Raw genomic sequence first — 24,663 nt, forward strand, 5'->3', positions numbered from 1 at the left:
ATTAGGAGTGATTTTGCCCTATTATATGCCAGCAAAACTGACAAGCTAAGTGAAATGGATAAATATTTACAAAAACATAAACTGCCCAAATTAACAGAAGAGGAAATAGAAAACTTAAATAATGCTGTCTTAGAAAAAGAAATTGAACAAGCCATAAATGAGCAGCCAAAGGAAAATTTATCTGTGATTTATATATGGATTTATCATAGTACATTATAATTAATTATATAATAAAATATATTATATCATATGCATAATGTTATTATATTATTATTGTTATGTTTATTATATGTTATTATCAGACAAAGCAAAAGCAAAATTAGACCTGATTAAAAGGGATAAGCAGGGAAACCATATTTTGCTAAAAGGAACCATAGACAATGAAGTAATATCAATACTAAACATACATGCACCAAACGCATAGCATCCAAATTCTTAAAGGAAAAGTTAAATGATTTACAGGAAATAGACTAAAACTATACTAGCAGAGGACCTCAACTTTCCCATTCTCAAAGCTAGCTAAACCTAACTACAAAATAAATAATACATAATTATATATTATTATATTATATATTATATTGTAATCCATTTATATATGGATTTATATGTGAATTCTACCAAAGATTTAAGGAACAATTAATCACAATACTGTATAAATTATTTTTAAAAATAGGTAAAGGAATATTATCGAATTCCTTTTGTGACATAAATATGGTTTTGATACCTAAAGCAGAGAGAGCAAAAAAAGAAGAAGAAAAGACTATAGACCAAATTCCTTAGGGACTATAGATGCAAAAATCTTAAACAAAATACTAGTAAGCACATTACAGCAATATATCACAAAGATCATACCCTTATGATCAGATGAGACTTATACCAGGAATGCAAGGCGGGTTCAGTATTAGGAAAACTATCAGCATGGCTGACCATATCAATAACAAAAACAATAAAAATCATATGACTCTATCAATAGGTGCAGAAAAAGCCTTTGACAAAATTCAACACCTATTCTTACTAAAAAATAATAGAAAGCATAGCAATAAATGGAGCCTTTTTTCAGTTATAAACACACTGTTTGGTGAAGGGGCTTGTTACAAGTGAGAAGGATTGTTCTGCACACAGATGATCAATATTAAGAGACACTAATTGACCAGACTGGACAGAGACAGAGACAGACAGACAGACAGACAGACATCTTGTACTCTCCCCTCACCCGTCCAGTAACCATGGCACGGGAAGCCTCTCGAGGATGTCCTGGGTTTGGTAACACTTGGTCACTGGGCGGGATGGCTGGCGAGGGGCAGGTCCTCAGCCGGGAGGGGGTGCCAGTCAGTGCCCTCAGAGCGGCATCCTGGAATGGGCGCTTGTGGCTTGAAGTCCCTGGGAGAGGCCGAGGGGCATACTGGTCTCCTCACACATCGCTCAGGGCCTTGTGGGCAAACTCGGGCAGCATGAAGGCCAAGCGGTGGATGTCCGAGCTGTAGTATTTGAGGTTCATTTTCTCTACTTGCTCCTGGGCCAGCCGCTGCACTGGTTCCCGGAAGTTAGTGCTCGGGGGTCTTGCCGCAGAGCATGAAGCCAATCTGGCCGCTGGGGTAGGTGGCGATGGTGCAGTAGGCATATTCCACCACAGGCAACAGAGACTTGCAGAAGTGACGCACCTCCTTGATGAGGTCCAGATGCCACCATTGGCACTCACCCTGACAGCAGAGTATCCCGTCATCTTTCATCAGCTGGTAATAAGACTCTTAGAACAAACTCTCGGCAGGACCCATGGGGTCCGAGGAGTCAGAGGTAGATGACATCAAAGGCGTCCTGGTTTGGCTGCATGAATTCAAATCCATGTCTAACGTTCAAGGTCACCTTCGGGTGCGAGCAGCCCACAGCCATGCCTGGCAAGTATTTCTTAGAGACCTGCATCACAGCCTTATCAATCTCACCCTGGACCACAGACTCCGCGGATGGATGCTTCACCACTTTCCGGGGGATGCCCCTATCCCCACCACCAATGATTCGCACCTTTCGAGGGCTGGGATAGCTGCAGAAGGGCAGGTTGGCAATCATCTCCTGGTATGAGAATTCATCCCTCTCTGTGCACCGGCTGACTCCGTCCCGCACCAGAATGTAGGTCTTACTGCGAAGACCAGGATCTCCTGGTAGAGGGAGCTCTGGTGGTGGAGCAGTTCATCCACCTTCAGGGACATGGCCCGGCCCGGCTACAGGCTGCAAGTCCCCCGGAACCAACCCTCGCGGATGGCTGGGGGGCCCAGGCTCCACGTCGGGGCCTGGGGACACACAGGCATTGCGGGCTGCAGCACAACGGGGCCAGCAGCGCCGGCCAGTCTGCCTTTCCGCCAGCACGCACCACAGCCGCAAATGGGGCCTTTCTTGAAATGATACAGTATTTCTCTAAAATCAAGAGCAAGCATTATCTGTAACGGGGAGAAACTCGAATCCTTCCCAAAAAGATCAGGGGTGAAGCATGGATATCCATTATCACCACTATTATTTAATACTGTGATAGAAATGCTAGCCATAGCAATAAGACAGTCAAAAGAAATTGAAGGAAAATAGAAAACAAAACTATCACTCTTTGCAAACGATATGATGATATACTTAGAGAATCCTTAGACCCAGCAATACCACTACTAGGTTTGTATCCCAAAGAGACCAAAGAAAAGGGAAAAGTCTCTATTCCTGCAAAATATTTATAGCAGTTCTTTTTGTGGTAGCAAAGAATTCGATATCGAGGGGATGCCTATCAATTGGGGAATGGCTGAATTGCGTTATAAAAAAAGACAAACAAGAGGGTTTCAGAAATACCTCAGAAAACTTCCACAAACTCATGCAAACTAAAGTGAGCAGAACCAAGAGAATATTGTACAGGGTAAGAGTAATACTATAAGAATGATCAGCTGTGAAAGACTTAGCTATTCTGATCAAGACAATGATTCAAGACAAGCCCAAAGGACTCATGATGAAAAATGTTATCCAGCTTCAGGGAGAGAACTGATGAACTCTGAATGCAGACTGAAGCACACTTTTTCACTTTCTTTATTTTTTTGTCTTTTCTTTGCAACATGGCTAATACGAAAATGCGTTTTGTATGACTCCACATACATAAACGATATCCAATTGCTTGTCTTCTCAAAGAGGAGGGAGAGGTGAGAAGGAACAAAAGAATTTGAAACTCAAAAAAAATTTTTTAATGATTTTTAGTTTTTTTCCATGTAATTGGGAAATATTTAACAAAACAAGTAATATATATATATATATATATATATATATATATATATATATATATATATATATATATATATATATTTATTTATTTATTTATTTTAGAAAGTTACATCTTTGGTATATATGCCTAGCAGTTTAATCTCTGCATCAGAGGGCATGGACACTTTAGCCATAGTATTTGCATAAATCTAAACTGCCTTCCAGAATGGTTGTATTAATTCACAGCTCCAGCAACCGTAACTTGTAACCTATAGAAGGGTTCATTGAGAAATGGGTAGGATGAGATGACAGAGGTAACCCTTCTAATTCTGAGATGCTGCGACATCCGTAATCCAGTGTTTCTTAATGGTATTTTAATGTATTTCTAAACATTCAGACATCTGATTCCATATTTCACTTCTCATTCAGTTGCTTGCTGTCATGATGATGGAGCATAAATCTAAAAACAAAACAGTTAGACATCTGTGGCGTGCCATCCATAATTAATGCTTCAATGACAAACTTTTGTCTTAGTTTACCCCAACCTGTTACAATTCTAGAAGATGTTGAATCCCAACTATCCCAAATAAGCAACAATATAGTGTACTTTTTAAAAAATAAAGTAGATAAAATGAATACAAAGATATGTTGAGAAAGGAAACATCCAAATTAGCTAGAAAAGCCCAAACGGAGACATAAGAAGCCTTTTCCCCCAGGGCAAGTATCAAGAAACATGTCCCCAAATCAACTTTTATTTTTAAGACAAATTCTGTTGTGGGTGGGAAAGACCCAGGACACCAGCACTGGGAAGCCACAGCCATCTGGTAGCTCCCTTTTTTAACTAATTATTCTTGCTAACGAGGTTCTAAAGTCAGTCATTTCTACCTGCTGAAAGAATGCAAGCACAGTCAGGACTCTCTAAAATTTGGCATCCTGCAGCAAAGCCCCGGTCTGAAGTAAAAGATGAAATGCTTTCATTTTCCAGGGAGTAAGCTAAAGGATTCTGGAAGAGATATACATTTTGTCAGTGACAGCTATTTTCTATGGTGGTAGGAGCTCAGGTTGGTGAGGACTAGTTCCCAAAGAAAGGACAGCATTTGCCCAGGGGTCCTCAGCAAACATCGCTCCAAAAAGCCAGGTGTTGCAGGGAGTAATTTGAAGGGATGGGGGAGAAAAACTGGAGGCACAGCTGAAGAATCAATATTAATCTCTCCTAAATTGAACAAATAAAACATCACAGCAACCCAAAGATCCAGATGATCTGAGGACTGGATTATGTTTCAAATGTCATTTTAAAGTGGTCTGCTGGCTCAGTTCGTAGGCCAGGCAGACCACCGACATGGTAGAAATCACATTATTATCCAATTAACCAGCTTTCTTCTAGGTTGGCACAGTGGGGAGTCCTCTTTAACTCCACGGAGTACACAGCCCACAAATTGTATCTTTAAAAAATAAATGAATAAAAATAAGGGACAGAGAGGAGAGAAAAGAAGTCACAGAATGGAAGAAAAGGGGGGGGGAGACAAAAAGCCATGGGGAAGAGAGACAGATGAAAGGAGTGCCACCTTAAAAAGAGACGGAGAGACCAATGGGAGGAGAAATGTCAGAGAGCAGAGGTCACTGGAGAAAAGGTCAGGATCAAAAAGGCAAGGGCACAGACATTTCTCATCTGGAAAATGAAGCCCATGGAGCAGACACAAAACATGGCCAGAGCCCAAGACTGAAAACCAAAGGCAAAGGACTAGGAAGAGATTTAATAGCAGATGTTCCAAAGATGACATTGACTCATAGATCTGGATGATTTCAGAGCCAAAAAGGACTTTACAAGGCAACTGGTCCAACCCCTTCATTTTGGAGAGATTCTCACTCTTAATTATTACATTTTTAAAATGATCTCACCTCTTTTTTGACGGGGTCCTCATTCAGCTCAATTCAATTTTTTATTAAAAACTTACTGTCTTAAAAACCGAGAAGACAAAACAAAAATGTAGGCATTCCTTACCCTCGAGGAGCTTACAGTCTACTTCTAAGGTCTCTTCTAACTCTAAATCTTTCATTCTATTGCCATACTGAGAAGGAAACAATATGTGCAAAGATAAGTCGATATAAATATAGGGATAGGGATAGAGGCTGCACCTGTGATCTCCTGGGCTTCCTTCCTCCCCAGGTTACACGAGAGACTTCCAGCACATCCTGGTTCTTCATCCTGAGGTTCAGTTTAGCCCTTTACAACATGACCCAGAAGTGGCCGTCCAACGTTTGCCTGAAGTCTTCCTGTGAGGGAAAACCCATTCCCTCTGGAGGCATCCACTTCCACTTTGAAGAGTTCCAATTGTTAGGTGAGTTTTCATTCTCTCCAGTCTAAAATGGCATCCCTGCAGGTTTCACACCTCATTCTTGGGCCCAAGCAGGACAAGGATTTTCTATGACAACCCTTCAAATACTAGGAGACACGTGCTCTGATAGGAAGCCTCGCTTGAGATAAAGCCGTCAGCTCTCCAAATACTGGCCAACAGCTATCATGTTTGCCTACTCTTCTCTTTCTGGGGCTTAGCAGTGTTTTATGCATCATGGAAATTTCTTAATGTTGTTGTTGAATTTAATTGTGGAACTGCTAAGAAAACTGGCCAGCAGCTAGCCTCTGACCTCCTAGAATACCTCAAAGCATGGTCTCTACTTCCCTTAAGCCAACTGCTTTCCCAGAAAGGAAAGTCAAGCTCGTTGATAAGGACCAAAAAGCTCTGAGCTCTGAAAGAGGTTGAGGAGGTGAAGGAAATGTTCTAAGGCACCACAGGGCACATGGACACACCGTGTTCAGCTACCTAACTGTAACCTGTCCACCTGCCCCAGTGATATTCCCGTGGCATAGAATAATGCTTTCCTTTTAACTCACATTTTTCATCTACGTTTTTTGCATTGAGCAACTTGATTGACAGCACATCCTAAGATGAAATTTAAAGCCTATTTTAAGATCACAAAATCTTTATACAACCTGAAAAAATGTAAATCATATCTTTTGAAATATTCAGGTATAATAACTGATTGCAATATATTACAAAGCACCTTAAAGTTTGGAAAGTCCTTAGGTATTATCTTTGCATGTTAATGAAGGCAGTTAAGTGGTACAGTAAGATAAAAGTGTCAGACCTGGAATCAGGAAAACTCTACTATTGTTGTGACAAAGTATGTAACCTCTCTGGGCCTCACTTTCCTCATCTATAGAATGGGAATAATAAAATATTCTTTGCAAGCTTTATAGCGCCATAAAAATGCTAGCTATCTCACTTGACTGAGCCTCACAATGACCTTGTAAGGTACCTACTTCATTTATCAATAGCCCCATTTTACAGATGAGGGACTAGACTAAGAAAGGTGTCAGTGGTCACCCAGATGGTAAATGTCTGAATCAGAATTCGAACTTGTCTTTCTTTCATATATTCCTTCAAAAAGTGTTTATTAATAACCCAGACGCTGCTAGAAGGCACACATACAGCCTCAGATGCTTACTAGTTGTGTGACCCTGGGCAAGTCACTTAACTTCTGTCTGACACAGTTTCCCCATTTGTAAAATGGGGATGATAGAGGCACCTACCTCCCAGGGTTGTTGTAAAGATAAAAGGAGATAATATCTATAAAGCTTTGTCGGGTTTGCAAACCTTAAAACATATATATGTATATATATATACTTTATATGTACATGTTTATATCTATGTACATAATTTTATATATTATAATATATGTGCATGCAATACATTGTAAAATAAAAATACATCATGTATGTTAACATACAAAATTATATCATGAATACAAACATATGTGTGTATGTGTGTGTGCGCGCGCGTGTGTGTGTGTGCACGTGCATGTGTATGTGTGTTCCCCCGGGTGACCTTGGGCACATTACCTAACATTTCTGAACCCTGAATTCTGCTTCTATAAAAAGATGAGGTTTGGATTCTTTTCCATATATATAACGTGCATGTGCACATGTATACACAGTACATATGCTAGTTATTGTTAACTATCATTACCTACCATGTGCCAGGCAATATGCTAGGAATTCTGGAGATCCAGAGGTAAAAAAAACCAAAAAAACACAACCAACAATAACTTTGTGCCCCCATGGAGCTCACATTCTGTCAAGGGAAAAACAAGATCTTAAAAAAAAAATGCTTATGCACACAAAAAAAAGTGAACAAAAATTGATTTAGATGATGGGGGAAGACATTAGGAACTGGGAGCCAGGATAGACCTCGCCTAGTTTTGAAGGAGGTTGGGGACTGAGGCCCACCTCCCCATCCACCATGCTATGTATTTATACCACAATCAATTCTATCTAATAACTCTCTACAGACAGTCCTAATTTAACGTCACTGTCTTGTACTCTATGAGCTTACTGAACACAGAGCTCCCGTGGTCCATTCCATAATGTACACAGACATATTCAGTCCTACAAATTCCCCCTGAAACACTCCTCCCCTTCACTGGCCCTGTGACAGCTGCTGAAGCTCCATCCACAAAGGGATGCCTCAAGTCACCCCCGGGCCTATCTCTCACCTCCACAGCTCTCCTTAGACAAATCAGAGGAGATTCTCCAAGACCTGTGGGGAGGAGCCTGGTGGAAATGTCTGATTCCTATAAAACCCTGCTTTGGGGGGGATTTCTGAACAAGGAAGGTAACTCAGGAACCATTAGAATTATGAGATGTGTTTCATGCTGCCATAAAGAGGACTGTGAAAATGAGGGTAGAAAACCTTGGCTCTGGGCCTTGGGTTCTTCTACTATAAAATGAAGGCCTCTAAGGTCCTTTCGAAGTGTGTGACGTGTGTTTGCTTCATGTCTTTCTCCCTATTGACTAACTATACCCTCTCTCCCCCTCAATCCAATACAGTGGGAGAAAATTACGCTTCTTACTGCATGTCTTTCACAAGATACTCCCTATAGGAATCTGGCTAGTAAAGGTTGGAGAACATGGTACAGGGTGACTAGGTTGCCATTCAGCTGTGCCAGGAGCTCCCTGGAACAAGCCCTCCTTGGAGGGGCAGTGAAGGCTATCGTTGAGGCTGGCTACGGAGAGGGATGGGAGGTGTCAGTGGCTAACTACAAGACTGCAGATTGTTGTTGATTTGTTTGCTTATGAGTTGCCTCTGCAGAAATAGTTAGATTTAGAAAAAAATAATGTCTTCTATTGCCAACCTACAGCAGCCTTCTCATCCTGGAAGAGTTCTTTGCCCTGGGTGGGGGCGGGGATTATTGTTTATTGTTCATTTTCAGAGAGGACCAATGACAGGGCGATGTCTGGACTTGTGCATGAAATGGATGTAAGTGAGGAAGAGTTGCACAAACTTGTCAGCCTCACTCTCTCTTTCAGAGTAATCGAAGACCCGAGGCAGGACAAAGGTCAAGATGACTGGTGATGGCTTGGGATGTAATGATGACCTCGGCATCTCTGCTGTCTGACCAAGCTCTAAGCGCTTCTCAAAGCCTGCTTCAGCCACCTTCACGGCCATGGAACAAATTGTTCATATCAGCCCATTCCACTGGGGGAAATCTTCATATGCTTGGGGTAGACACCCCACAACTCAATGACAGGTTTGAGACCGTCAGTTACCATCAACCTGATTTAGCAGATGGCTGACCAGACTGTGGCCATTGTGCATACTACAGCTTCTTGGAACCACAGGTAAGAGTTGGGTGGCAGGTGGACACCAAAGACGCAAAGAAACCCTGAAAAGAGCTCTGCAGCCCTCACAGCGGAGGTGCTACTTCCCCCCTTAAAAGCCCAGGGATGTGCTCGTAAACATTTAACAAACAGCTCTGCGGGAGAAACATTTACTCAGGACACACCTTCAAGTTTAATCTATTGCATCAACATCTTCTTTACTTTCTTATGTCCAGACAGTCAAGAAAACCATAAATGCAGCCCTAATTTAGAGTCCTTGCCAATTTTTGAAGAATAAATACTCATCCTTAAAATTAAACAATCAGCTCTCTGGAGCTAGCTCAGAAAGATCCCTTTCTTCTTTCCCTGAAGCCTTCCCATACTTGAAGATCCCTCCACCTTGGCAGCCCCCTCGTCTGATAGGTCATTTCCTCCTGGAACCTCCACGTTAAGGGAGGACCCACCCATCCCTCACCCCACCTGACCCCTGGACCAGCCACATTCACTCCTTCCTTCCTCCCTTGGCTCCACTCATGGACTTATTTTACCACTGTGCCCCTTTTGGGAACGCACCCTCCTCCACATTTCAGCTTCCTTTTGTGTATTGTTTTCACTCCTCAAAGGCAGGGACAATGTTTCTTTTTCATCCCTAGCACTTAACAGAGTATCTGCCACACAATCAGAATTGAATCAAGGCTTTTTACACTACATTTGATCTGTGTTCAAATCCTGCCTGTGATGTTTATTACACAATTCACTTTACCCACCTAGGCCTCCTTTTCTTCATTTGCAAAATGAGGTTGGACTAGATGAATTCCAAGGTCAAACCTTGGCCTATGATCCTCTGATGCCTTTCCCAAATTAGACAAACTCAGGAGAGAAAGGAAAGGGACAAAGAAAATGATGTGTTTCCCAAATTACGCATTAGGCAATATGGTACAGAGGAAAGAGCATTGGATGTGGAGTCAGGGAGACCTGGATTCAAATCCTGCCTCAGGCACATATTATTAGCTGTGTGACCCAGGGTAAATCACTCAACCTCTCTGGGTCTCGGAGTTTTGTTTTGTTTTGTTTTCAGGGAGAATAAAAGTGTTGCATCAAATGGCTTCTAAGGTTTTCTCCAGATTTATGATCTTCTGATGCCTTTTCCCCAAACTATACACAGACCACTTCAAAATCAGAAGAGAAGGAATGTAGGCTGAGAGTCCCTGAGATCTGGATTCAAATCCTGCTTATGAAATTTATTTCTAAATAAATTGATCCAAAGCAAGTTACTTAGATTCCCTGGTCTCAGCTTCTCCATCTATAAAATAATGGGGCTAGACATAATGAGATCAAAGTCCCCTTAGAACCCTAAATCTATGCTATCCCAAAGCAATGTAAGATCTCTCTTGTCTCCAGATCTTCAGCCAGCTCTCATTTTGAATGAAAGCAGTGCATAAGGTAGAAAATGGGTCCAGCTATTGGGAAAACTGAAGCATCCTCTCCCTCAATACCCTCAGATCTATGATGTCATTCTTCTCTTCCTCTGTCCTTGCATCTTTCCCACCAGACTCACCCACATCCCTGTTCCCATTCCCAATACCACTTCAGCTACAGATTAAATGCCAGCCAAGCCCCATCAGCTGGCCAGACTTGATTCAGAATCTGCCCATTGAGAAACAATATGTCCTAGAGATGAGAGGTTGTATACCTGACCTGTTGCCTGAAGCCTGGTCATTTCCCTACTGTTCCATCAAAAAGGACTGAATTAAATGAGTCTGACACCATTGTCAAGCCTGGAGAATAGCAGATCTGGGGACCTGAGAGTCTGAATAAATCTCAGAGTCAGGGGTCCCTCCAGCATCTCCATTTAGACAGATGTCACTCATGAGACAAGAAGAAAGTAGCAGCTACATTTCCCCGACTTCTGGCTCCATACAGCACAGCACCTCCTAGACTCCGTCTCTTTCTTTAAGCCTCCTGAGCATCAAAGCAAATCATTCAAAGCCCATATGTACATCCCGGTGGCCTCATCTCTGGGTAGCCTGGCTCCCATCAGTGTCTTTTCACATATCGTCAAAGAAACATCTTATGTTGCCCTGGCTGGACTCTAGGTAGCCCCCGTTCCCAGCTCTTCTAAAAGACACAGTTTGAAGAAAGAAAAAAAAATATGAAAAAAAACCAAGCACCTTCAATTACTCAGCGGTAATGGGTAATGACTAGGGGGAATGCAGGAGGCTCGAAGAAATTCAAAGGAGAATCTCGATTTGATCTGGGAAGGATTTTCTCCACGTCAGCACTTTAAATGCCACCGTAAAATGCTGACAATAATTATGTTAATGTCACTAGGAAAAAAATTAAATCCCCCAACTAACAGGTTTAAAGAATATATCCTTTTCTGCTTTTAGTGGCGGGGAGGGGGGAGGCTCCAACCCACCATCAGAGGCAGGTACTTGAGTCAGCTCAGTATCAGGGGTGGGAAACCTGTGGCCTGAAGGGCACATGTAGCCCTCTAGGTCCTCAAGTGTGACCCTTTGACTGAATCCAAACTACAGGTTCCCCACCTGAGGATAGACCATGTGCTTCTCTGATTAAGCTACAGTGAGAAAAGTGAGAAGATACAGATAAGCAGGACTTGATGAAACTGGAGAAATAAAGACCGAAAAAGGATGGGAGAAGCAGGTTCTTAATCTAACCTCTCATTTTACAGATGAGGAAACTGAGGCCCACAGGTTAAGTGATTTGCCCAAGGTCAAACCATCAGAGGTGGCTGTGTTTGATACATCCCTTCAGTACACACAAAGTCACTGTAAGGACATGGATTAGGCAAAGACTAACTAGGGACTTAAATCTTAAGACAGTATGACCTCCATACAGGAAGGCTCCACCTAGGGTCACGAGATTAACCAATCAGCAAGTACTCATTAAGCACCTACTATGTGACAGGCAGGAGGCAGCTATATGGCTCAGTAGATAAAGTGCTCGCCCCGGAGTCAGGAAGACCTGACTTCAAATCCAGCTTCAGATACTTCTTAGCTGTGTCACCCTAGGCAAGTCATTTAACCTCTGTTTGCCTTAACCCCGTACCGAAGGCAACAGCAGACCACTCCAGTATCTTTGCCAAGAAAACTCCATAGATAGAATGGTCTACGGGATCATGAGGGGTCGGACAACAACATGGCAGGCACCATGCTAAGTGTCAGAGATACAAAAAAAGCCCCCACCCTCCAAAAGCTCACAAAATAGCGGAGACAACACATGAATAATTAGGAACATGAAAATACATAAAAATGAGAAGGAAGGTAAGCTAAGATTTAGAGCTGGAAAGACTCATCAAGACTCGTTCTCCAAACCAACCTCCTCATCTGGCAGGTGAGGAAACTGAGGCCTGGAGAAATAAGGTGACTTGCCTAATGTCACCAAGCTAGCATTCTCCTACTGCCCCCTCTATTTTCTAACAGATTTAGCCTATTCTGGGTTCTCTGGGACAGGAATGCCTTTTGTTCTGGGATGGTCTGGGATGACAAGTTTTCTTTTATATTTGGATGGATATCCTAGGAGAAGCAGAGGCAGAGAGAAAAGGATACTGGTCTTAAGGTCAGAAAAGCTGTGTTCAAATTTTGGCCCTACCACTTGCTAGTCACACAGCCCTGGAAAAGTCATCAATATCTCTGAGCTCCGATGTTCACAGCTGTTAAATGGGGACAATAATACATGTTCAGGGTTGTTGTCAGAAAGGAATTCTCCATGTCATAGAAACCCAGAATTTCTGGGGATCTGGGATCGGCTGGTCCAGCTTCTGTGACAATCCTGCCAAGTGGTCATCCAGACTCTGCCAGAAGACCCCCAATCAGGAGGAATGTACCACCTCCTTAGGCAATTAACTCTACTTTTAGACAACTCTAATAATTAGCATGTTTTCCTCCCTGTCCAGATACAACCGTGCCCCTTCACAACTGCTATCCATTGCTCCTGGTCCTCCCCTCTGAAGGAGGACAATTCTAATGTCTCTTCCAAGTAGCAGCCCTTCAAATGCTTCAAGAAGAAGATTGTGTCCATCCTAAGGATCCTGTTCTCTGTGTTAAATGGCTTCAACTTCTTTGAAAGATCCTCATATGAAATAAATTCAAGGCTATTCACATCCTGGTCGCCCTCCTAGATAGTTCCATGCTTATCAATGTTCTCCCTACAACGTGGGACTGAACACAGGACTCCAGATGCAATCTGACCAAGGCAGAGAATAGCAGTAGCAATGGCTTTGTTATTTCTGGCAGCTATGCCACACTTAATGCAGTCCATCATGTCACTGGCATTTGTGAAAGCCACAACACATCTGATTCATACTGAGCCTGAAATTACCGAAACCCTACACACACACACACACACACACACACACACACACACACACACACACACACGTGTATATATATATAATATATATATATATATATATATATATATATATACACGTGTGTGTGTGTGTGTGTGTGTATACATATTTGTGTGTATACATATGTGTGTACACACATACACACACATATAATTTTGGAGTTGATGTTCTGAGATCACATGTAAGAATTTACATTTTCTCCTATAAAATTTCATACAATTAGATTCAGTCCAAGTTTTTAGCCTGTCAAGATCTTTTTTTTTCCTGCTTTTTGGTGAGGCAATCAGGGTTAAGTGACTTGCCCAGGGTCACACAGCTAGTAAGTGTCAAGTGTCTGAGGCCAGATTTGAACTTGTCAAGATCTTTTTAATTCTGACTCTCTTTACCAGGGTGTTTGCCATCCCTCCCATCTGAAAATTTGAGAAGCCTGCCATCTATGCCTTTATCCAAGCCACTGATTAAAATATTAAATACTACAGGGCTGCATACACATACCTGGATCATTTAACTGAACACCTCCTTCCAAGATAACATCGTATCATTAGCAATCTTCAGCCTAACCGTTCAACCATATCCAAATACACTTCACTGTACTGTTGTCTGGTTCACATCTTTTCATCTTTTCTGCAGGAATATCAATTGTCAATCATTTCAATTCTATAGGAATTTATTGAGCGCTTCGTGTGCTACACTTTGGAGATTAATACTCAGAATTAATGGAGTCACTGCCCTCGAGGAGTTATCATTTTACAGGGGAACCAGAATGCACACAGAGAAGTATGTAAGGAATCTATACAGAATAAACATAAAGTCATTTCAGAGGGCCAAGAGAGCCCTATTGAAGACAGCATCTGAGCTATGCTGAGGTCCATACTGAGGTGTAATATTTAAGACAGGAGAGATGTTCTAAACAATGGCAAAGGTAGGGAATGGAAGGTCTTGTAAGGGAAACAAAAAGTAGGCCTGTTTGGATGAAAGGTGAGAGGGGAAGTAATATGAAACCAATTTGGAATGAAGGCCTCTGAATCCCAGCCAAAAAGTCTTTGTGTTTTATTCCAGAGGTAATAGGGAACCACTGAAGATTTTTGAGCAGGTCAGTCACTTTGTCAAATGTTTATCTGAACTCCAGTAAAATTCTTTCTACAGCATTCTTTTGCTGTAACTGGATTTGAAAGAGAGAAAGGAAGGGGGAAAGGGAAGAAGAAAGAGAAAAAAAGAAAGAAAAGAAATGAAGGGAGGAAGAGAGGAAAAGAAGGTGGGAGGAAGAAAGGAAGAAGGAAGGGAGAGAAAGAGAGGAAAGGAGGAAGGCAGGCAGGCAGGCAGGCAGGCGGGCAAAAGGGCATGAATTGTTCTGGACGATGCCACACTAGCTAGCCCTTGGTGATTACCATTTCCTTTTCCAGGTGGTGACTAACTATCTCTTTCATAAGGCTGTAGAGTTTTGCTAGTAATCAAAGTCTAGCTCCCTGGCCTATAGTTAATGATTCCATTCTCTTCCCTTTTTAAAAAAATCAGAAAACTCATGTGTCATTTTCTGGTCCTTTGTTACCTCTCCTGTGTGTCACGACTTTTCAAACAGCCCATTAGATGACTTGCCAAACACATTCACTTCCTGCACTCCCCAAGTAGATAGTTCATCCAGGTCACATGATTTAAACTCACCAAGGGCATTACTTATCTTACTATTTCCTTACTTATCTCCGACTTCAACTCCCAATTAGCCATTTTGGTCTTTTCCTTCCAGTCCAGAGGTCATTCACCTTGGCAGAGAAAAGAGAAGGAAGGAGTAGCTCAGACTCTTCTCCCTTGTCAGTTATCATTGTCCCATCCACCCTGCACAGTAGTCCTATTTCTTCTTGGATCTTTGCCCTTTCTACCAAATAGCCTAAAAACCCCAAACCCCTCTTTTCATCATCCTTTGTTTTACTTGCCAGCCTCAGCTCATTCTGAGCTTTCAGGACTCTGGGCATGATTCTGAGAGTACCATGCCATGCTTTTGTAATGATCCTCTGTTACCTGCCCTTGCTTCTATCTCCAGTACATGTCTTTTAAAAATCATCTTAAAGTACTATAAATGTGATCTATTTTTATATCCTTCTCTACTTCCCTTAGCCCAATTTAGTATACTTTATTCAAATGTCACAGACTCACTCCTGCTGAAATATTCCAGGTAATGTATTCCTTTCACTATCAGAGGGGCCGATTTTCTTTCTTCTCTACTCTCCCACCTACCTTAACCTTATTAGTAAAATACCAGGGTACTTCACTTAATTCAATTAAACATTTATTAAGCACTGACTATATGCAAAGCATGGAATCAGGCACTCCACTTGATGTCCCCATGAGAACAGAGAGGGACAAATAGCTAATTTTTTGGTTTTGTTTTTAAGGAAGATGAAGATTGCAAATTATAGACTGGTGAGCTTCCCTTTGATTCCCAACCAAATGCTAAAACATCTCATTAAAGAGATGCTCAGTGGACACCCAGAAAAGGAAGAGACAATCACAACAGGCTGCTCTGACTCCGTCGATTCCAGGCTCACCCAGCTAGTTCCCTTTTTTGTCACGGTCATTATACCAGAACAGAGGAATGCCAGATGTTCCTTCTGTCACATGCTTGCATCCTTGTGTAAAAGATGGGGGAGAAGTAACATTAAATCATGCAGATCTGGAACTGGTTGGATGACCAGAGCCAAAGATTAGCCATGAAGAGCTTAATACCCCCCTAGGGAGAGGTCTCCAGAGATGATCTCCGCCTGCATCTATGATGCTTCACTCTGCCCCCAACCTCCAGCTGGCCCTCTGGATCCTGCCCTGAGCCCGTGCCCTCCCAACTAGTAAGAGCTGTGCATGTGGATCTCAACCAATCCCCAGCAGGCTGCTCTTCAGAAGTCTTTCAGTCCTGTTCCCTCATGAATTGTGCCCACTCCTCCCCTACCAATAAATTCCATCCCTTTCTGTGCACAGAAACTGAATCAGCATTAGTTACCATTCCTGAAAAGGACTTTCCAACCATTGTGTTATGGTACCACTCCCTGGAGCCATAACATCTCTCTACTGCTCCCTACTGCCCTTCTTCAATTAGATTCTAAGCTATTTGAGGGCCGCAACGGAGGCAATTTTATTTTCCCAGGGCTTAGTAAAGGGTCTGACACTTAGTAAATGCTTAATAAATGCTTTTTGTCTGTCCTCCTTCCCTCCCTCCCTCCTTCCTTCCTTCCTTCCTTCCTTCCTTCCTTCCTTCCTTCCTTCCTTCCTTCCTTCCTTCCTTCCTTTCTTCCTTCCTTCCAGTACCCCACAGAATCTGTGACTAGCCCTATGCTGTTCAATTTTTGACAGTGCTTAAATGAAAGAAATGATGATTCATATTCCTCGAATACATGGGCTGCCAGAAACTGGAAGAAAGTTAATACATTGGATGAAAGGGTTCAGATATAAAGAAGTCTCAACAAGCTACAAGATGGAATAAGATGGAATTTAGCAAGACTAAATATAAAGTATCACAGTGTGGTTAAAATGCACTTCAAAAATACAGAATGCAAGAGATTAGGTAAACAGCTGTTATGCGAAAATAAGATGGCATATATTTTGGACTGCAAGATATAAGGGAGTAAACACTGTAACAAAACAGGGAGAAAGACATACAGAGAAGGAAGGAAGGAAGGAAGGAAGGAAGGAAGGAAGGAAGGAAGGAAGGAAGGAAGGAAGGAAGGAAGGAAGGAAGGAAGGAAGGAAGAAAAAAGGGAGGGAAGGAGAGAGAGAAAGAGAAAGAAAAAAGAAAAGAAAGAGCCAAAGGTGACCTCAATAAACTGCAGTGAAAGACAGTATCCACACCAGGGTCCCCACTCTGCCCTGGGCAAACTGCAGCTAGGTTATTGTGTCTGGCTCTGTATATCACACTTGGGGAAGAAGACTAATGAAGAGGAACACATCCAGGAGAGGATGACCACGTTGATTAGAGGCTTAGAGACCCCATGATACAATGCTCTATTGTATTGAAGGAACAAGGGGTGGTTAGTCTGGAGAAGAAAAGATTTAGGAGGAATATCACGCCTGACTTTGAATATTCCCATGAAAGACTGTTTTGTGGAAGCAGAACTAGACTGTCTCCGCTTTGCCTCATAAAGCAGGACAAAGAACAGTGGATGAAAGTTCAAAGAGACCAAATTAGGCTCAAAAGGACAAACCTTTGGTAAGAATTAGAGTGATCCATACAGAACAGTCAGCTTGAGGGACAGGTGATGGGTTTCTCCCTACTACAGACTTTCCATTGGATCATGGGATGATAAATCTGGACGTGGAAGGGGCCAAGGAGACCATTTAGACCACACAGAGAGGTGGGTGATGAGATTTGCCCAAGGCTCCTTAGGTAACTCCTAAAAGTAGAGGCATCCATATGGTCTGAACAAGTTGTAGGAGCTAGATACTTCCCCCTCCTTGAAGATATTCCAAATGATAGTGTGTCAGGGATCTTGGGCCGGGGTTGCTTTTTTTAAGACTACATTCAATGGCCCTGGAAATCTCTTCAAATTCTAAAATTCAGTGACTCCATAAAATTCTGTCATGCCTCAGTCATCCAGATGCTTCTTAGATAGTCTCATTGATGGAGAAAGCATGACCTTTCAAAGCACCTTTTTTAAAAATATATTTCTATTGTTATAAAATTCCTCTTAATTTGAGGAAATTGTTTTAGGCAGGTAAAATTTCAAAAAGGAAAGTATGCAAGCAATTAGTCTATAAATTAAATGTATTAAAAGTGAAAATGACAAAAGAAACGGGATGAGGTTGCTCAGGACCCATGGAGCCGAGTCCTCGCCATATATATTTTTCAATGGTGAACACAAAAGAAAATGCCCCCCAAATAGTTTCCTCACTCCACAGTGTTCATAACCCTTTACTTCTCCTGTAGGTACTTCTACAATACATCCAATAAGCAACAAGAATGTATTCATAATAAATTATTTTGACCAACCTTAGAAACTTTACTTCCCCTTATGGGGAAAAACAAACAAACACACATATACACACAATCCAATTTAGGGTTTTTCAGAAATTCAGAAATGTAGAGAATTGTTAACTGGGAACTTATAAATTTCACTATTCATTATACAGGAAATGGAACCTTAGGTATTGTTAAGCAGTGACTTGTAAATTTCACTCTCCCTTAGAAAATAAAACTAAAATGAAAGGTTCTCATCTTAGCAGTGACTTGTAAATTCCAATCTCCACTGCTGAAAAATAAGCTCTGATGACTCTACACATAGTTCATGCATCTCAACGTGTCAAATAGTTGTTTTGTTACACATTCAGGTATAGCAGGTTGGTTTTCCTGTAACAGAGAATGGAATTTACAAGTTGCTACTTAAAAATACTTTTCCAAGAACATCTCTACCTTCCCCCATCCAATTCTCTTTTCTTACTCTTTTTCTTTTTTTTCTAGGAACAGGAAATGTACAAGGTATTTCTGAACAATACTTATCATTTTCTCTTGTAACTGAGATGGAAACAATTTTAAATGTTGCTCCCGGGCTTCAGAAACTCAACATAATAATATTAAAAGATTCCATTTCTCTTCCATATGTTGCCAACAAACTGCTTTCACTTGGGGCCGCACTGCCTTTTAAAACACATTCCCTGATAAAGCTTCATTAGTGGTATTTAGTTTCTATTTGTTGTTAATAAAGCATCCAGTTGGTAAGCCCAGAAGCTCTCTAGTATTCTCAAACAATATGGTCATTAGAAATTTGGAGCCTAGGGAACGTTCACATTAAGCAAGGTTTTTACCATTTATTTAAACAAGTTTCTAAATAGTTACCTGAAACACAAAAGACAGGGAGATTCAATACAGGCAAAGCAGCTATGTTCTGTAGGGACGCGATAAGAAATAAAGAAGGAGGTGGGGTCACCACCTTAATAATAGAGATGTCATAGCAATAATATTGCAATAAAATCTGTGCTATCAGAAGGTCTAAAATCCATCTCCAAGAAACACTCTCTAAACAAAAGTCAGAAACAATAGACTCTAAAGTGGACCAAAGATATTTTCATGTCAGGGCAAAAGAAGATATCAATGTATCTTGCTGTTTTGAAGGGATTTCCGGCATAGCTAAATGTTCATCACGCCTGACTATGAAATCACCCATTTTCACCTAAGCTGATCATTCCCCACACAAATGGGGAAGGGAAGAGAGGACCACCTAATTTCAGTGGTGACCCAAAGCAGACTGTAATTCACCCTGCCAGAGATTAAAGGCTCTTTCATTACTACTCTGTGACACTGTCCTTACAGGCCATAATTCTAGCTGGTCAAGTAGATCTTTAATTTCCAGACCTCGTCAGCACAGTGATTATCTGCATTCCGCAGACATCTGCAGAAAGCAATCCATGAGTGCATATTTCATGGCTGAATATTTTTACATAACATCAGCTGGAGTCCATCATTGGAATGTTCTCTCTATGTGTCACAACCCAATCCATTATTTCAATAAGTGACTTCAATTAGTCATTTTTTCCCTTATAGTCAAGACAGTTAAAACAGCATGTGGTGTTCTGATGAAGTTTGTAATACAAGGCGTGGAAAGGAATTTTTTTTAAAGGTGGTGTAAGAGAAGACAGGATGCAAACAATATCAAAAAAGAAACTCACCTCACCCCTACATGTTGATAAGGGAGAATGATGGTATTTCTGTATGAATATGCAAAGAAGGTAAAGAAAAATGAATTAATTAATATTATAAATGGATTATCCTAGAAAGACATTCTTCCCTTACTAGTACTAGCTGACCTTTATCAAATATTATGCATCATTATATCAAAATCCACAAAAATGTAAATTAAGGATTTTTGTCAAAATTCCTAAATCTTAACTAAAGGTAAAGACTATAAATAAATGTGAAAGAAAAAATGTTTATGACTTTAAGTGTATGTGTTAGGTGCTGAATGAATTAAAAGACATGTTACTAAAACTAATTAGACATCCAAGCCTGAGGTCAAATCCTCCTCATAGGATGTGCTTCTTCTATAGATGGCAGAAACACGTCAGTTGAGAAAAGAATGCCCCACATCACTGGTTTTGAGGCAATCCAACTAAACAAATATGTATTGAATACCTACTATGGGGTTAGCAGTCATGCTCTAGATGCCTACTAGCTGCAAACAAACAAGGATTAATAGGAATGAACAGGAAAACCTAGCATCACAGACTACGCCAGAGTGATGCATACAAGCTGTGACTGAATCCCACAGCTGCATCCTAACCCACAGAATATTACCACTAGAAAGGACCTGCAGTCCTTTCTAAGCACTGGATTTGAAATCAGAAAAGTAATTCAAGTCCTATCACTGATACTAACTACTCATGTGACCTTGGGCAAGTCCCTAAGTCTCTATGAGCCCCAGTTTCCCTATCTGTAAAATGAGAGTTGGGCTACATGGCCAATAAGGTCCCTTCCAGCTGTGAATCTATGATATTATAATCCTATGTTCTCAGATCATAGGATGGTCACATTCTAGATCTCATCAATACCCACAAGTGTCCACTTTCCTAATTAGAAACTGTGACATTCTCCTAACTGACCATAAGCTCCTATTATTCCAGGGAATCTCTTGTTCTTTCATACCCAGCTCAAGAATCACCTTTCCACAAGGATTAGTACCCTCTCTCCCCAATCTATCTTGTATTTGACTACCGTGCATAGGTTTGCATTTATTCATTTTATACTTATGCTATATATGTGTGCATACATATGACATAGGTATATCTAATACCATGTATAGACATGTGATTGTCTCTAGAATTAGAATGTCAGCTTCTTGAAAGCAAAGGTTGCTTCATTCATCATACTTGTATCTCGTGCGATTAGCAAAGTGCCTGGTGCATAGCAGGGGCTTAATATGTGTTTGTTGATTGTTTGATCAAATTCAACCCATTAATTGTTAGAGATGAAGAACTTGAGACCCAAATCTCCAGGCCCCAAGGGTGGCAGGTAGAAGAGCCAATGATCTATAACAGGGTGCTCTGGCTCTGAATACAATGTACTTTCCATCGGACCTTATACTACTCTTCTAGATGACATCTTCTCAACTCTGTGATTCCTCAGAAGTGTCAGGGTTCCAACAGAGCACCTTGACATGAGGAAAGAAGAAAAATGACCCCAAGAGACCCATGAGCATGAGATCATGTTTGTTATACAGGCATTTTAGTCAGGTTCAACTCTTCATGACCCCATTTGGGGTTTTCTTGGCAAAGACACTGGAGTGGTTGGCCATTTCTTACTCTAGCTCATTTTATAGATGAGGAACTGAGGCAAACAGGTTAAGTCATTTGCCCAAGGTCACCCAGCTGTTAGGTTTCCGAGGCCAGATGTGAATGCAGGTCTTCTAGACCCCCATCCCAGAGCTCTATCAAACCCCCAGCTCCTCATTTTATGCATCATCGTAGTCAAGTTATTCTGCTACAACCCAACACTTCCCTGCCTGCTCCCTTGCAACTTGCATTATTGTCCTTGTTCTTAGAGGGAAAGGATCATTCACCAAAGCAGTAATGGAAAGCATGTTTCTTCCAGAGTTTACATGAAGGCAGCTCTAGAATTGTAGGGGCCAGTGAATTCCTCATGGTTTATAGCCACAGCTGCTGTCTTCCTAATGCTGATGCCCAACTTCAACCATAGTGCAAAGACTGTACAATTTTGGAGTAAGAAAAGCTAGATTCATAGCCCAGCTCTGTAAGTTCTTATAGGTGACCCTGGTAAGTCATTAGCTCCTTTGGGCTTCAGTTTAAAATGGGGGTGGGGTGGACCTATATTCCCTATAAGGTCCCTTCCAGCTCTAAAGCTATGACTCCTTTTATGGAAATTCATTCATCGATTATGGCCCCGTAGATCTATGAGCAACTGTCTTTTCCCATACTGATCTCAATGGTATTCAGATAATTCTGAGATTTATGATGTCCTGACCCTCATTCCCACTAAAGTCAAGTGTATCCCATAGGAAAGTTCACACTGTGAAGGAGACTCCCCTACCCAAATTTCGTTTCTGGATGTCTCCTTTCCTATTACCAACAGAGGCAACGGTAAAGAACCTAGGTCAATGATCTTGAGGAGGTAAGCAAGAACAGATAGTAGAAAAATAGAATTTTAAGGAGTAAGAATAATAATACCATTCCACTTCCTTTTTATTGATCTTTTTGTATTGACACTAACTTGTTTGGGGTAGTGTAGTAATAGTAGGCCATAGAGGGAGGTGGTAGCCCCAGACTAGAATATTTCATCCAATTTTGGAAGTGACATTTTTAGAAGCTAGAGAGTGTCCAGAGGAAGGCAAATGAGATGGGCAGAGTCTCAGGTTGAGGTCATGTGAGATCATTGGAAGGCCCCAGGATGGTTTGCCTGTCAAAGAGAACACGGGAGGGACAGGAGAGCTCTCTTCAGTTATGTGAAACACTACTATGCGGAAGAGAAATAAAGGCCAGTCCTATAGTCCGGCAGAGGACAAAACAAGGAGAAATGTTCCAACGAAAGAAATTTAAGTGTGATTTAAAAAGAACCTTCATGATAACAATTAGAGATGTCCAAAAGCAGGATCAGATCCCTGGGAAGTGGAATCCACTTCTGGGAAGGGCTTCCAGCAGAGTACAGAGGACCTCCACGCAAAGATCAGATTCTTGAATTACAGGTTGGTCTATTTCACATCCGAAATCCTATGATTTGTTGTGTCATGTCTCCATCTTTAAGCTAAGGGCATTTTCTCTGGCTGGCCCCCATGCCTGGAACGCTCTCAACTTCTCCCTCCTTATCTCGGGCCATTGACTTCCTGGCTTCCTTTAAGTCCCAATTAAAATACCATTTTCTGCAGGAAGCCTTTCCCAGCTCCTCTTAATTCTAGTGCTTTCTCTTTGTTAATGATGTCCTTTTTCCCTGAATATCACTTATTTGTACATATTTGTTTACTTGTCTCCCCATTAGATTGTGAGTTCCTTGAGGGTAGGGACTGTCTTTTGCTTTTTTTTTTTTTGGATCCCCAGCACTTATCACAGTGACTTGCACATAGTAGGAGCTTAATGATTGTTTATTGACTGACTGACATAAGTGAATTATGGGGCAATAGAAAGATCACTGGACTTAGAATCATGGTCCCAGAGTTTAAATCTCAGCTCTTTTGTCAACAACAGGTGAATCAGTCAATCTAAGCAAAGTATTTTGTTAAATATATATATATATATATATATATATATATATATATATATGCACACACACACATACACACACACACACACACACACACACACACACATATATATATATATATATATATATATAATATATATATATATATATATATATATATATATATATTTAAGTCACTTAGAAGAGGCCTTATAATTTTCCTTAATACACTGAAGTGTGAGAAAGTGGCAAAAATCCAATAGAGATGATTCAGTAGGTTCTATAGCCATGAAGCCTATTTCATGTGAACATTACTCAAAATCTAGGGGATTTTAAAAGAAGGCCCACATCCCATTATTATAGACTTGCTCTTGGCCCACTTTTCCTTGGATTGGATTCAGAGCCTCCTGTCAACGACTGCCAGCCCAGGAAACTAATGGAATTCCATCCATGGCAACCTGAGAAGGAAAATGTGGTCCAGACTCAACAATAACTTAGCTCACCTGGCACCTTATCCTACCAAGACATCTCAGTGTAATAACGGTAATTTAATAATGTAGCCAGCTGAAGCTCTGCACACGGTTGAAAGCAAAGGAAAATAAATGAGGCTCACACTCTTAACAGAGGGGACATTCTCCTTTAGCTGCCTGCAATGGGGAGATACCTGGTAATGAAATATCCACTCATCGCTATTCATTATGCGGGAAGGAGGCCTCAGAAGGCAATCCCTGAAGGTGACGGACTCAAAATGAAAAAAATAAATTCAACTTCCAGGGGGAGTACATTTTAAATGGTTCAGCAAAGCTGCCCATACATTATCTGTGGAATTGAAGTGGAAGTCTTTGTCAGGTGTCAAGAAAAGTAATTAGCTCCTCTTAACTGGGCACATGGGCTATATAAATGAGTGTCCCTACCTTCATCTCCTTATGCATAGTACCAAGTGCAGAAGCTTTATTCCAACCGGGCCCAGTTTTCTATGGCTCTTGCCATGGAACAAAATATATGTACATATAAGTACACATATACTATATGTATATACGTATACACATGCATGTTCATATCTACACATATGCACCTACACATTGATATACACATGTATATGATATATATACACACATATGTATAGAAACGTGGGGGGGGGGAGAGTGTGTGTGTATTCTGGATGCTCCACAGTCTAGTCTGCTGTTTCACAGGGAATGGTTATCTCTGAGGGCTGGCGTTCTCTGCATCCCAGGAAACCTGGAAAAC

At 41.2% G+C, this 24,663-nt stretch overlaps 1 protein-coding gene and 1 pseudogene across 1 annotated transcript in view; both read right to left on the minus strand.

Moving 5' to 3' along the window:
* The window catches only part of FHIT (fragile histidine triad diadenosine triphosphatase), a 1,648,795-nt gene that overhangs the window by 1,300,689 nt on the left and 323,443 nt on the right, over positions 1-24,663 (minus strand).
* LOC110201682 (spermidine synthase pseudogene) lies at positions 1,412-2,429 on the minus strand (annotated as a pseudogene).

The sequence above is a fragment of the Phascolarctos cinereus genome, unplaced genomic scaffold (genome assembly GCF_003287225.1).
Source record: "Phascolarctos cinereus isolate Bilbo 61053 unplaced genomic scaffold, phaCin_HiC Scaffold_4;HRSCAF=312, whole genome shotgun sequence".
Lineage (NCBI taxonomy): Eukaryota > Metazoa > Chordata > Mammalia > Diprotodontia > Phascolarctidae > Phascolarctos > Phascolarctos cinereus.